Raw genomic sequence first — 15,000 nt, forward strand, 5'->3', positions numbered from 1 at the left:
CAGTGCCCTATACCACGAAGCTCGCTGAACATACCCAGGCTTTCTTGGGAAAACCTGGCTCGACAGAGCCGCAACTCGCAATCAGAGTTAAATGGTACCACGAAGCTCACTTTAGATTCAATTAGTTGAACCAGGTTTTCCGCTTTAGGTTCAGTGCGCGTTCAAGTGAAAGGGGCGTTTTTTGCGTCATTTTTCTCACCTTTACGATAGATCAAGCAGTCTATATGCGTATAAGTGAAAAGATTCTGCATATTGTCTGTAAAATAACTATGCCAAATGCAGAATTGTTCGCCATTAATCCAAATAGAATGATGATGATTTAAAAATGCATAAGCAACTTCCATCCTGCCTTATTCTATCATTTAGGGAATTCACTTTAAATACACCCTATTTAAGAAATGTATAGCATGTTTTCGACTGCTGAGAGGTAGCGGCTGTAGCGTATTGGATTAGTATGAGACCCGAACGCCAGCGACCGGGGTTCAAATTCGCCGGTCTATCATCATGCATTTTACCCCCATAGATGTGGTGCCAGCACGGCCTTGAAAATATGGGTTCAAGTTCGAAATAAGCACAAAAATATAATTCCATAAGCTTTAGTGAATAAGTATTCCATATGCATGAGAATTAGGACTTTTTTAAGCTTCACATAAATTCGCGTCACTTGGGAGTCGAACCCCCCGCGCAGAAATTCAAGACTGACGCGCTACCTCCACTCTAGCACTCTGTCACTGAGACACAATGCGCAACAGTAATCATTGTCTACATAAGGTCCAAAAGGACGATCAAATAACGAACACCCTCTGATGAGAATCTGTATCTCTCATGAAGAACCCCAATTTCGTTGTTTGCACAATGACAATAAAGTCTGAAATCTGAATATCGTCAGACAATGCCAAGGGATCGGTTCTGTCCCGTAAAACCCTTGTCTCCGGAGAGACGCCTGTACGAGAAATGCGCCGGGGTCCACGGGAACACCCACAAATGGTGACGCCATTGTCAGAGGAGGGGCTAGGAAGCTGCGCACGCCGATTTAAGTAGCCGATCTCCGGCTAGACTAAGCCGAAAAACTGCTCCCGACCAGGTTTGGTTGCGAGCATAAGTCACCATGGTGATACAACGACGCTAAAAGAGATCGACTTTCGTGGTACAACTAAGCCAGGCTTGGAGCTCAACATACCTCGCTAACCCTCTAAGCGAGCTTCGTGGTACAGGGCCCAGATGCCGTGATGGCAATTTAAAGTTGTTTACCACAAAAAATAACAATGCGCAAAGAGCCAGGGTTTACATGATGCATCTATATTTTGTAACTGTAAAGCAGAGTGGCGCAGCGGAAGCGTGCTGGGCCCATAACCCAGATGTCGATGGATCGAAACCATTCTCTGCCAGTCGGAATATCTAGAATTATTTCAATCAATGAAATGAATTGCAATAACATATTTAGTCTAGCCTCAATAGATAGCATGAAGTGTTCTACTCACAATATTAGTGATGCATAGCGATCATTTTAAAACAAATATCCGTTACGAAGATGATTGAGCGTGGGATTGGTAGCGAGACTGGGGTGGATTGAAAAATAAAGAACGAGTAAACCCATACCTTATTCTCATGTATTTCAGACCTTGCTAGTGCTTGGTTGGTCGTTCATTTCTTTGTTCTAGTCTCATGTTGTAAACTCATGTGTGCCCCAGTGGCCTAATAAGTCACTGGCCTCCTAAGCCAGGGATTGTGGGTTCGAGTCCCGTCTGGGGTGATTTGAAGCAGAGTGGCGCAGCGGAAGCGTGCTGGGCCCATAACCCAGAGGTCGATGGATCGAAACCATCCTCTGCTAAAATCAGTTATTTTCAATGTTTCAGTCTTAAAATGAATAGCATTTAAAATCAGAATCAAGAATCCCTTGCTGCAGTACGTGTGGACTACCCAACACGTATTGCCCACATCAGATGCCATGATGGCAATTCAAAGATGTTTACCACAAAAAATAACAATGCGCAAAGAGCCAGGGTTTAAATGATGCATCTATATTTTGTAACTGTAAAGCAGAGTGGCGCAGCGGAAGCGTGCTGGGCCCATAACCCAGAGGTCGATGGAACGAAACCATTCTCTGCTAGTCGGAATATCTAGAATTATTTCAATCAATGAAATGAATTGCAATAACATATTTAGTCTAGCCTCAATAGATAGCATGAAGTGTTCTACTCACAATATTAGTGATACATAGCGCTCATTTTAAAACAAATATCCGTTACGAAGATGATTGAGCGTGGGAATGGTAGCGAGACTGGGGTGGATTGAAAAATAAAGAACGAGTATACCCATACCTTATTCTCATGAATTTCAGACCTTGCTAGTGCTTGGTTGGTCGTTCATTTCTTTGTTCTAGTCTCATGTTGTAGACACATGTGTGCCCCAGTGGCCTGATGGATAAGTCACTGGCCTCCTAAGCCAGGGATTGTGGGTTCGAGTCCCGTCTGAGGTGATTTGAAGCAGAGTGGCGCAGCGGAAGCGTGCTGGGCCCATAACCCAGAGGTCGATAGATCGAGAACATCCTCTGCTAAAATCAGTTATTTTCAAGGTTTCAGTCTTAAAATGAATAGCATTTAAAATCAGAATCAAGAATCCCTTGCTGCAGTACGTGTGGACTACCCAACACGTATTGCCCACATCAGATGCCGTGATGGCAATTTAAAGATGTTTACCACAAAAAATAACAATGCGCAAAGAGCCAGGGTTTAAATGATGCATCTATATTTTCTAACTGTTAAGAAGAGTGGCGAAGCGGAACCGTGCTGGGCCTATTACCCAGAGGTCGGTGGATCGAAACCATCCTCTGCTAAAATTAGTTATTTTCAATGTTTCAGTCTTAAAATGAATAGCATTTAAAATCAGAATCAGGAATCCCTTGCTGCAGTACGTGTGGACTACCCAACACGTATTGCCCACATCAGATGCCGTGATGGCAATTTAAAGATGTTTACCACAAAAAATAACAATGCGCAAAGAGCCAGGGTTTACATGATGCATCTATATTGTGTAACTGTAAAGCAGAGTGGCGCAGCGGAAGCGTGCTGGGCCCATAACCCAGAGGTCGATGGATCGAAACCATTCTCTGCTAGGCGGAATATCTAGAATTATTTCAATCAATGAAATGAATTCCAATAACATATTTAGTCTAGCCTCAATAGATAGCATGAAGTGTTCTACTCACAATATTAGTGATACATAGCGATCATTTTAAAACAAATATCCGTTACGAAGATGATTGAGCGTGGGATTGGTAGCGAGACTGGGGTGGATTGAAAAATGAAGAACGAGTATACCTATACCTTATTCTCATGTATTTCAGACCTTGCTAGTGCTTGGTTGGTCGTTCATTTCTTTGTTCAAGTCTCATGTTGTAGACATATGTGTGCCCCAGTGGCCTAATGGATAAGTCACTGGCCTACTATGGCAGGGATTGTGGGTTCGAGTCCTGTCTGGGGTGATTTGAAGCAGAGTGGCGCAGCGGAAGCGTGCTGGGCCCATAACCCAGAGGTCGATGGATCGAAACCATTCTCTGCTATAATCAGTTATTTTCAATGTTTCAGTCTTAAAATAGCATTTAAAATCAGAATCAAGAATCCCTTGCTGCAGTACGTGTGGACTACACAACACGTATTGCCCACATCAGTGCCCTATACCACGAAGCTCGCTGAACATACCCAGGCTTTCTTGGGAAAACCTGGCTCGACAGAGCCGCAACTCGCAATCAGAGTTAAATGGTACCACGAAGCTCACTTTAGATTCAATTAGTTGAACCAGGTTTTCCGCTTTAGGTTCAGTGCGCGTTCAAGTGAAAGGGGCGTTTTTTGCGTCATTTTTCTCACCTTTACGATAGATCAAGCAGTCTATATGCGTATAAGTGAAAAGATTCTGCATATTGTCTGTAAAATAACTATGCCAAATGCAGAATTGTTCGCCATTAATCCAAATAGAATGATGATGATTTAAAAATGCATAAGCAACTTCCATCCTGCCTTATTCTATCATTTAGGGAATTCACTTTAAATACACCCTATTTAAGAAATGTATAGCATGTTTTCGACTGCTGAGAGGTAGCGGCTGTAGCGTATTGGATTAGTATGAGACCCGAACACCAGCGACCGGGGTTCAAATTCGCCGGTCTATCATCATGCATTTTACCCCCATAGATGTGGTGCCAGCACGGCCTTGAAAATATGGGTTCAAGTTCGAAATAAGCACAAAAATATAATTCCATAAGCTTTAGTGAATAAGTATTCCATATGCATGAGAATTAGGACTTTTTTAAGCTTCACATAAATTCGCGTCACTTGGGAGTCGAACCCCCCGCGCAGAAATTCAAGACTGACGCGCTACCTCCACTCTAGCACTCTGTCACTGAGACACAATGCGCAACAGTAATCATTGTCTACATAAGGTCCAAAAGGACGATCAAATAACGAACACCCTCTGATGAGAATCTGTATCTCTCATGAAGAACCCCAATTTCGTTGTTTGCACAATGACAATAAAGTCTGAAATCTGAATATCGTCAGACAATGCCAAGGGATCGGTTCTGTCCCGTAAAACCCTTGTCTCCGGAGAGACGCCTGTACGAGAAATGCGCCGGGGTCCACGGGAACACCCACAAATGGTGACGCCATTGTCAGAGGAGGGGCTAGGAAGCTGCGCACGCCGATTTAAGTAGCCGATCTCCGGCTAGACTAAGCCGAAAAACTGCTCCCGACCAGGTTTGGTTGCGAGCATAAGTCACCATGGTGATACAACGACGCTAAAAGAGATCGACTTTCGTGGTACAACTAAGCCAGGCTTGGAGCTCAACATACCTCGCTAACCCTCTAAGCGAGCTTCGTGGTACAGGGCCCAGATGCCGTGATGGCAATTTAAAGTTGTTTACCACAAAAAATAACAATGCGCAAAGAGCCAGGGTTTACATGATGCATCTATATTTTGTAACTGTAAAGCAGAGTGGCGCAGCGGAAGCGTGCTGGGCCCATAACCCAGATGTCGATGGATCGAAACCATTCTCTGCCAGTCGGAATATCTAGAATTATTTCAATCAATGAAATGAATTGCAATAACATATTTAGTCTAGCCTCAATAGATAGCATGAAGTGTTCTACTCACAATATTAGTGATGCATAGCGATCATTTTAAAACAAATATCCGTTACGAAGATGATTGAGCGTGGGATTGGTAGCGAGACTGGGGTGGATTGAAAAATAAAGAACGAGTAAACCCATACCTTATTCTCATGTATTTCAGACCTTGCTAGTGCTTGGTTGGTCGTTCATTTCTTTGTTCTAGTCTCATGTTGTAAACTCATGTGTGCCCCAGTGGCCTAATAAGTCACTGGCCTCCTAAGCCAGGGATTGTGGGTTCGAGTCCCGTCTGGGGTGATTTGAAGCAGAGTGGCGCAGCGGAAGCGTGCTGGGCCCATAACCCAGAGGTCGATGGATCGAAACCATCCTCTGCTAAAATCAGTTATTTTCAATGTTTCAGTCTTAAAATGAATAGCATTTAAAATCAGAATCAAGAATCCCTTGCTGCAGTACGTGTGGACTACCCAACACGTATTGCCCACATCAGATGCCATGATGGCAATTCAAAGATGTTTACCACAAAAAATAACAATGCGCAAAGAGCCAGGGTTTAAATGATGCATCTATATTTTGTAACTGTAAAGCAGAGTGGCGCAGCGGAAGCGTGCTGGGCCCATAACCCAGAGGTCGATGGAACGAAACCATTCTCTGCTAGTCGGAATATCTAGAATTATTTCAATCAATGAAATGAATTGCAATAACATATTTAGTCTAGCCTCAATAGATAGCATGAAGTGTTCTACTCACAATATTAGTGATACATAGCGCTCATTTTAAAACAAATATCCGTTACGAAGATGATTGAGCGTGGGAATGGTAGCGAGACTGGGGTGGATTGAAAAATAAAGAACGAGTATACCCATACCTTATTCTCATGAATTTCAGACCTTGCTAGTGCTTGGTTGGTCGTTCATTTCTTTGTTCTAGTCTCATGTTGTAGACACATGTGTGCCCCAGTGGCCTGATGGATAAGTCACTGGCCTCCTAAGCCAGGGATTGTGGGTTCGAGTCCCGTCTGAGGTGATTTGAAGCAGAGTGGCGCAGCGGAAGCGTGCTGGGCCCATAACCCAGAGGTCGATAGATCGAGAACATCCTCTGCTAAAATCAGTTATTTTCAAGGTTTCAGTCTTAAAATGAATAGCATTTAAAATCAGAATCAAGAATCCCTTGCTGCAGTACGTGTGGACTACCCAACACGTATTGCCCACATCAGATGCCGTGATGGCAATTTAAAGATGTTTACCACAAAAAATAACAATGCGCAAAGAGCCAGGGTTTAAATGATGCATCTATATTTTCTAACTGTTAAGAAGAGTGGCGAAGCGGAACCGTGCTGGGCCTATTACCCAGAGGTCGGTGGATCGAAACCATCCTCTGCTAAAATTAGTTATTTTCAATGTTTCAGTCTTAAAATGAATAGCATTTAAAATCAGAATCAGGAATCCCTTGCTGCAGTACGTGTGGACTACCCAACACGTATTGCCCACATCAGATGCCGTGATGGCAATTTAAAGATGTTTACCACAAAAAATAACAATGCGCAAAGAGCCAGGGTTTACATGATGCATCTATATTGTGTAACTGTAAAGCAGAGTGGCGCAGCGGAAGCGTGCTGGGCCCATAACCCAGAGGTCGATGGATCGAAACCATTCTCTGCTAGGCGGAATATCTAGAATTATTTCAATCAATGAAATGAATTCCAATAACATATTTAGTCTAGCCTCAATAGATAGCATGAAGTGTTCTACTCACAATATTAGTGATACATAGCACTCATTTTAAAACAAATATCCGTTACGAAGATGATTGAGCGTGGGAATGGTAGCGAGACTGGGGTGGATTGAAAAATAAAGAACGAGTATACCTATACCTTATTCTCATGAATTTCAGACCTTGCTAGTGCTTGGTTGGTCGTTCATTTCTTTGTTCTAGTCTCATGTTGTAGACACATGTGTGCCCCAGTGGCCTGATGGAAAAGTCACTGGCCTCCTAAGCCAGGGATTGTGGGTTCGAGTCCCGTCTGTGGTGATTTGAAGCAGAGTGGCGCAGCGGAAGCGTGCTGGGCCCATAACCCAGAGGTCGATGGATCGAAACCATCCTCTGCTATAATCAGTTATTTTCAATGTTTCAGTCTTAAAATGAATAGCATTTAGAATCAAGAATCCCTTGCTGCAGTACGTGTGGACTACCCGACACGTATAGCCCACTTCAGAAGCCGTGATGGCAATTTAAAGATGTTTACCACAAAAAATAACAATGCGCAAAGAGCCAGGGTTTAGATGTTGCATCTATATTTTATAAATGTTAAGCAGAGTGGGGCAGCGGAAGCGTGCTGGGCCCATAACCCAGAGGTCGATGGATCGAAACCATCCTCTGCTAAAATCAGTTATTTTCAATGTTTCAGTCTTAAAATGAATAGCATTTAAAATCAGAATCAAGAATCCCTTGCTGCAGTACGTGTGGACTACCCAACACGTATTGCCCACATCAGATGCCGTGATGGCAATTTAAAGATGTTTACCACAAAAAATAACAATGCGCAAAGAGCCAGGGTTTACATGATGCATCTATATTTCGTAACTATAAAGCAGAGTGGCGCAGCGGAAGCGTGCTGGGCCCATAACCCAGAGGTCGATGGATTGAAACCATTCTCTGCTAGTCGGAATATCTAGAATTATTTCAATCAATGAAATGAATTCCGATAACAGATTTAGTCTAGCCTCAATAGATAGCATGAAGTGTTCTACTCACAATATTAGTGATACATAGTGATCATTTTAAAACAAATATCCGTTACGAAGATGATTGAGCGTGGGATTGGTAGCGAGACCGGGGTGGATTGAAAAATAAAGAACGAGTATACCTATACCTTATTCTCATGTATTTCAGACCTTGCTAGTGCTTGGTTGGTCGTTCATTTCTTTGTTCTAGTCTCATGTTGTAGACACATGTGTGCCCCAGTGGCCTATTGGATAAGTCACTGGCCTCATATGCCAGGGATTATGGGTTCGAGTCCCGTCTGGGGTGATTTGAAGCAGAGTGGTGCAGCGGAAGCGTGCTGGGCCCATAACCCAGAGGTCGATGGATCGAAACCATCCTCTGCTATAATCAGTTGTCTTCAATATTTTAGTCTTAAAATGAATAGCATTTAAAATCAGAATCAAGAATCCCTTGCCGCAGTACGTGTGGACTACCCGACACGTATTGCCCACTTCAGAAGCTGTGATGGCAATTTAAAGATGTTTACCACAAAGAATAGCAATGCGCAAAGAGCCAGGGTTTAGATGTTGCATCTATATTTTTTAACTGTTTAGCAGAGTGGGGCAGCGGAAGCGTGCTGGGCCCATAACCCAGAGGTCGATGGATCGAAACCATCCTCTGCTAAAATCAGTTATTTTCAATGTTTCAGTCTTAAAATGAATAGCATTTAAAATCAGAATCAGGAATCCCTTGCTGCAGTACGTGTGGACTACCCAACACGTATTGCCCACATCAGATGCCGTGATGGCAATTTAAAGATGTTTACCACAAAAAATAACAGTGCGCAAAGAGCCAGGGTTTACATGATGCATCTATATATTGTGACTGTAAAGCAGAGTGGCGCAGCGGAAGCGTGCTGGGCCCATAACCCAGAGGTCGATGGATCGAAACCATTCTCTGCTAGTCGGAATATCTAGAATTATTTCAATCAATGAAATGAATTCCAATAACATATTTAGTCTAGCCTCAATAGATAGCATGAAGTGTTCTACTCACAATATTAGTGATACATAGTGATCATTTTAAAACAAATATCCGTTACGAAGATGATTGAGCGTGGGATTGGTAGCGAGACTGGGGTGGATTGAAAAATAAAGAACGAGTATACCCATACCTTATTCTCATGTATTTCAGACCTTGCTTGTGCTTGGTTGGTCGTTCATTTCTTTGTTCTAGTCTCATGTTGTAAACTCATGTGTGCCCCAGTGGCCTAATAAGTCACTGGCCTCCTAAGCCAGGGATTGTGGGTTCGAGTCCCGTCTGGGGTGATTTGAAGCAGAGTGGCGCAGCGGAAGCGTGCTGGGCCCATAACCCAGAGGTCGATGGATCGAAACCATCCTCTGCTATAATCAGTTATTTTCAATGTTTCAGTCTTAAAATGAATAGCATTTAGAATCAAGAATCCCTTGCTGCGGTACGTGTGGACTACCCGACACGTATTGCCCACTTCAGAAGCCGTAATGGCAATTTAAAGATGTTTACCACAAAAAATAACAATGCGCAAGCCAGGGTTTAGATGTTGCATCTATATTTTATAACTGTTAAGCAGAGTGGGGCAGCGGAAGCGTGCTGGGCCCATAACCCAGAGGTCGCTGGATCGAAACCATCCTCTGCTAAAATCAGTTATTTTCAATGTTTCAGTCTTAAAATGAATTGCATTTAAAATCAGAATCAAGAATCCCTTGCTGCAGTACGTGTGGACTACCCAACACGTATTGCCCACATCAGATGCCGTGATGGCAATTTAAAGATGTTTACCACAAAAAATAACAATGCGCAAAGAGCCAGGGTTTACATGATGCATCTATATTTTGTAACTGTAAAGCAGAGTGGCGCAGCGGAAGAGTGCTGGGCCCATAACCCAGAGGTCGATGGATCGAAACCATCCTCTGCTATAATCAGTTGTCTTCAATGTTTCAGTCTTAAAATGAATAGCATTTAAAATCAGAATCAAGAATCCCTTGCTGCAGTACGTGTGGACTACCCGACACGTATTGCCCACTTCAGAAGCCGTGATGGCAATTTAAAGATGTTTACCACAAAAAATAGCAATGCGCAAAGAGCCAGGGTTTAGATGTTGCATCTATATTTTATAACTGTTAAGCAGAGTGGGGTAGCGGAAGCGTGCTGGGCCCATAACCCAGAGGTCGATGGATCGAAACCATCCTCTGCTAAAATCAGTTAGTTTCAATGTTTCAGTCTTAAAATGAATAGCATTTAAAATCACAATCAAGAATCCCTTGCTGCAGTACGTGTGGACTACCCAACACGTATTGCCCACATCAGGGCCCTGTACCACGAAGCTCGCTTAGAGGGTTAGCGGGGTATGTTGAGCTCCAAGCCTGGGTTAGTTGTACCACGAAAGTCGATCTCTTTTAGCGTCGCTGTATCACCATGGTGACTTATGCTCGCAACCAAACCTGGTCGGGAGCAGTTTTTCGGCTTAGTCTAGCCGGAGATCGGCTACTTAAATCGGCGTGCGCAGCTTCCTAGCCCCTCCTCTGACAATGGCGTCACCATTTGTGGGTGTTCCCGTGGACCCCGGCGCACTTCTCGTACAGGCGTCTCTCCGGAGACAGAGGGTTTTACGGGACAGAACCGATCCCTTGGCATTGTCTGACGATATTCAGATTTCAGACTTTATTGTCATTGTGCAAACAACGAAATTGGGGTTCTTCATGAGAGATACAGATTCTCATCAGAGGGCGTTCGTTATTTGATCGTCCTTTTGGACCATATGTAGAGAATGATTACTGTTGCGCATTGTGTCTCCGTGACAGTGTGCTGGAGTGGAGGTAGCGCGTCAGTCTTGAATATCTGTGCGGGGGGTTCGACTCCCAAGTGATGCAAATTTAAGTGAAGCTTAAAAAGTCCTAATTCTCAAGCATATGCAATACTTATTCACTAAAGCTTATGGAATAATATTTTTGTGCTTATTTCGAACTTGAACCCATATTTTCAAGGCCGTGCTGGCACCACATCTATGGAGGTAAAATGCATGATGATAGACCAGCGAAATTGAACCCCGGTCGCTGGCGTTCGGGTCTTACACCAATCCATTACGCTAGAGCCGCTACCTCTCAGGGGTCGAAAACATGCAATACATTTCTTAAATAGGGTGTATTTAAAGTGAATTCCCTAAATGATAGAATAAGGCAGGATGGACGTTGCTTATGCATTTTTAAATCATCATCATTCTATTTGGATTAATGGCGAACAATTCTGCATTTGGCATAGTTATTTTACAGACAATATGCAGAATATTTTCACTTATACGCATATAGACTGCTTGATCTATCGTAAAGGTGAGAAAAATGACGCAAAAAACGCCCCTTTCACGTGAACGCGCACTGAACCTAAAGCGGAAAACCTGGTTCAACTAATTGAATCTAAAGTGAGCTTCGTGGTACCATTTAACTCTGATTGCGAGTTGCGGCTCTGTCGAGCCAGGTTTTCCCAAGAAAGCCTGGGTATGTTCAGCGAGCTTCGTGGTATAGGGCACTGATGCCGTGATGGCAATTTAAAGATGTTTACCACAAAAAATAACAATGCGCAAAGAGCCAGGGTTTACATGATGCATCTATATATTGTAACTGTTAAGCAGAGTGGCGTAGCGGAACCGTGCTGGGCCCATAACCCAGAGGTCGATGGATCGAAACCATCCTCTGCTAAAATCAGTTATTTTCAATGTTTCAGTCTTAAAATGAATAGCATTTAAAATCAGAATCAGGAATCCCTTGCTGCAGTACGTGTGGACTACCCAACACGTATTGCCCACATCAGATGCCGTGATGGTAATTTAAAGATGTTTACCACAAAAAATAACAATGCGCAAAGAGCCAGGGTTTACATGATGCATCTATATTTTGTAACTGTAAAGCAGAGTGGCGCAGCGGAAGCGTGCAGGGCCCATAACCCAGAGGTCGATGGATTGAAACCATTCTCTGCTAGTCGGAATATCTAGAATTATTTCAATCAATGAAATGAATTCCGATAACATATTTAGTCTAGCCTCAATAGATAGCATGAAGTGTTCTACTCACAATATTAGTGATACATAGTGATCATTTTAAAACAAATATCCGTTACGAAGATGATTGAGCGTGGGATTGGTAGCGAGACTGGGGTGGATTGAAAAATAAAGAACGAGTATACCTATACCTTATTCTCATGTATTTCAGACCTTGCTAGTGCTTGGTTGGTCGTTCATTTCTTTTTTCTAGTCTCATGTTGTAGACACATGTGTGCCCCAGTGGCCTAATGGATAAGTCACTGGCCTCATATGGCAGGGATTATGGGTTCGAGTCCCGTCTGGGGTGATTTGAAGCAGAGTGGTGCAGCGGAAGCGTGCTGGGCCCATAACCCAGAGGTCGATGGATCGAAACCATCCTCTGCTATAATCAGTTGTCTTCAATGTTTCAGTCTTAAAATGAATAGCATTTAAAATCAGAATCAAGAATCCCTTGCTGCAGTACGTGTGGACTACCCAACACGTATTGCCCACATCAGATGCCGTGATGGCAATTTAAAGATGTTTACCACAAAAAATAACAATGCGCAAAGAGCCAGGGTTTACATGATGCATCTATATTTTGTAACTGTAAAGCAGAGTGGCGCAGCGGAAGCGTGCTGGGCCCATAACCCAGAGGTCGATGGATTGAAACCATTCTCTGCTAGTCGGAATATCTAGAATTATTTCAATCAATGAAATGAATTCCGATAACATATTTAGTCTAGCCTCAATAGATAGCATGAAGTGTTCTACTCACAATATTAGTGATACATAGTGATCATTTTAAAACAAATATCCGTTACGAAGATGATTGAGCGTGGGATTGGTAGCGAGACTGGGGTGGATTGAAAAATAAAGAACGATTATACCTATACCTTATTCTCATGTATTTCAGACCTTGCTAGTGCTTGGTTGGTCGTTCATTTCTTTGTTCTAGTCTCATGTTGTAGACACATGTGTGCCCCAGTGGCCTAATGGATAAGTCACTGGCCTCATATGGCAGGGATTATGGGTTCGAGTCGCGTCTGGGGTGATTTGAAGCAGAGTGGTGCAGCGGAAGCGTGCTGGGCCCATAACCCAGAGGTCGATGGATCGAAACCATCCTCTGCTATAATCAGTTGTCTTCAATGTTTCAGTCTTAAAATGAATAGCATTTAAAATCAGAATCACGAATCCCTTGCTGCAGTACGTGTGGACTACCCAACACGTATTGCCCACATCAGATGCCGTGATGGCAATTTAAAGATGTTTACCACAAAAAATAACAGTGCGCAAAGAGCCAGGGTTTACATGATGCATCTATATATTGTGACTGTAAAGCAGAGTGGCGCAGCGGAAGCGTGCTGGGCCCATAACCCAGAGGTCGATGGATCGAAACCATTCTCTGCTAGTCGGAATATCTAGAATTATTTCAATCAATGAAATGAATTCCAATAACATATTTAGTCTAGCCTCAATAGATAGCATGAAGTGTTCTACTCACAATATTAGTGATACATAGTGATCATTTTAAAACAAATATCCGTTACGAAGATGATTGAGCGTGGGATTGGTAGCGAGACTGGGGTGGATTGAAAAATAAAGAACGAGTATACCCATACCTTATTCTCATGTATTTCAGACCTTGCTTGTGCTTGGTTGGTCGTTCATTTCTTTGTTCTAGTCTCATGTTGTAAACTCATGTGTGCCACAGTGGCCTAATAAGTCACTGGCCTCCTAAGCCAGGGATTGTGGCTTCGAGTCCCGTCTGGGGTGATTTAAAGCAGAGTGGCGCAGCGGAAGCGTCCTGGGCCCAGAACCCAGAGGTCGATGGATCGAAACCATCCTCTGCTATAATCAGTTATTTTCAATGTTTCAGTCTTAAAATGAATAGCATTTAAAACAGAATCAAGAATCCCTTGCTGCAGTACGTGTGGACTACCCAACACGTATTGCCCACATCAGATGCCGTGATGGCAATTTAAAGTTGTTTACCATAAAAAATAACAATGTGCATTGAGCTAGGGTTTAGATGATGCATCTATATTTTCTAACTGTTAAGCAGAGTGGCGAAGTGGAACCGTGCTGGGCCTATAAGCCAGAGGTCGATGGATCGAAACCATCCTCTGCTAAAATTAGTTATTTTCAATGTTTCAGTCTTAAAATGAATAGCATTTAAAATCAGAATCAGGAATCCCTTGCTGCAGTACGTGTGGACTACCCAACACGTATTGCCCACATCAGATGCCGTGATGGCAATTTAAAGATGTTTACCACAAAAAATAACAATGCGCAAAGAGCCAGGGTTTACATGATGCATCTATATTTTTTGTAACTGTAAGGCAGAGTGGCGCAGCGGAAGCGTGCTGGGCCCATAACCCAGAGGTCATTGGATCGAAACCATTCTCTGCTAGTCGGAATATCTAGAATTATTTCAATCAATGAAATGAATTCCAATAACATATTTAGTCTAGCCTCAATAGATAGCATGAAGTGTTCTACTCACAATATTAGTGATACATAGTGATCATTTTAAAACAAATATCCGTTACGAAGATGATTGAGCGTGGGATTGGTAGCGAGACTGGGGTGGATTGAAAAATAAAGAACGAGTATACCCATACCTTATTCTCATGTATTTCAGACCTTGCTTGTGCTTGGTTGGTCGTTCATTTCTTTGTTCTAGTCTCATGTTGTAAACTCATGTGTGCCCCAGTGGCCTAATAAGTCACTGGCCTCCTAAGCCAGGGATTGTGGCTTCGAGTCCCGTCTGGGGTGATTTAAAGCAGAGTGGCGCAGCGGAAGCGTCCTGGGCCCAGAACCCAGAGGTCGATGGATCGAAACCATCCTCTGCTATAATCAGTTATTTTCAATGTTTCAGTCTTAAAATGAATAGCATTTAAAACAGAATCAAGAATCCCTTGCTGCAGTACGTGTGGACTACCCAACACGTATTGCCCACATCAGATGCCGTGATGGCAATTTAAAGTTGTTTACCATAAAAAATAACAATGTGCATTGAGCTAGGGTTTAGATGATGCATCTATATTTTCTAACTGTTAAGCAGAGTGGCGAAGTGGAACCGTGCTGGGCCTATAAGCCAGAGGTCGATGGATCGAAACCATC

At 43.1% G+C, this 15,000-nt stretch overlaps 6 non-coding genes across 6 annotated transcripts in view; all 6 read left to right on the top strand.

Moving 5' to 3' along the window:
• Window positions 1-1,759: 1,759 nt before the first annotated feature.
• On the top strand, window positions 1,760-1,831 carry trnam-cau (transfer RNA methionine (anticodon CAU)). Its single transcript has one exon. It is a non-coding gene; the product is annotated as a tRNA-Met (tRNA).
• A 3,595-nt stretch (window positions 1,832-5,426) lies between these two features.
• Window positions 5,427-5,498, top strand: trnam-cau (transfer RNA methionine (anticodon CAU)). The gene has a single exon. It is a non-coding gene; the product is annotated as a tRNA-Met (tRNA).
• Window positions 5,499-7,157: 1,659 nt separating this feature from the next.
• trnam-cau (transfer RNA methionine (anticodon CAU)) lies at window positions 7,158-7,229 on the top strand. Its single transcript has one exon. It is a non-coding gene; the product is annotated as a tRNA-Met (tRNA).
• Window positions 7,230-9,157: 1,928 nt separating this feature from the next.
• Window positions 9,158-9,229, top strand: trnam-cau (transfer RNA methionine (anticodon CAU)). The gene has a single exon. It is a non-coding gene; the product is annotated as a tRNA-Met (tRNA).
• A 4,705-nt stretch (window positions 9,230-13,934) lies between these two features.
• On the top strand, window positions 13,935-14,006 carry trnai-uau (transfer RNA isoleucine (anticodon UAU)). The gene has a single exon. It is a non-coding gene; the product is annotated as a tRNA-Ile (tRNA).
• Window positions 14,007-14,936: 930 nt separating this feature from the next.
• trnai-uau (transfer RNA isoleucine (anticodon UAU)) overlaps window positions 14,937-15,000 on the top strand; it is a 72-nt gene continuing 8 nt past the window's right edge. Inside the window, exon 1 of the tRNA in view lies at window positions 14,937-15,000. This exon is cut by the window's right edge and continues 8 nt beyond it. This is a non-coding gene — a tRNA (tRNA-Ile).

This window comes from Gadus morhua, chromosome 6, assembly GCF_902167405.1.
Source record: "Gadus morhua chromosome 6, gadMor3.0, whole genome shotgun sequence".
Taxonomy (NCBI): domain Eukaryota; kingdom Metazoa; phylum Chordata; class Actinopteri; order Gadiformes; family Gadidae; genus Gadus; species Gadus morhua.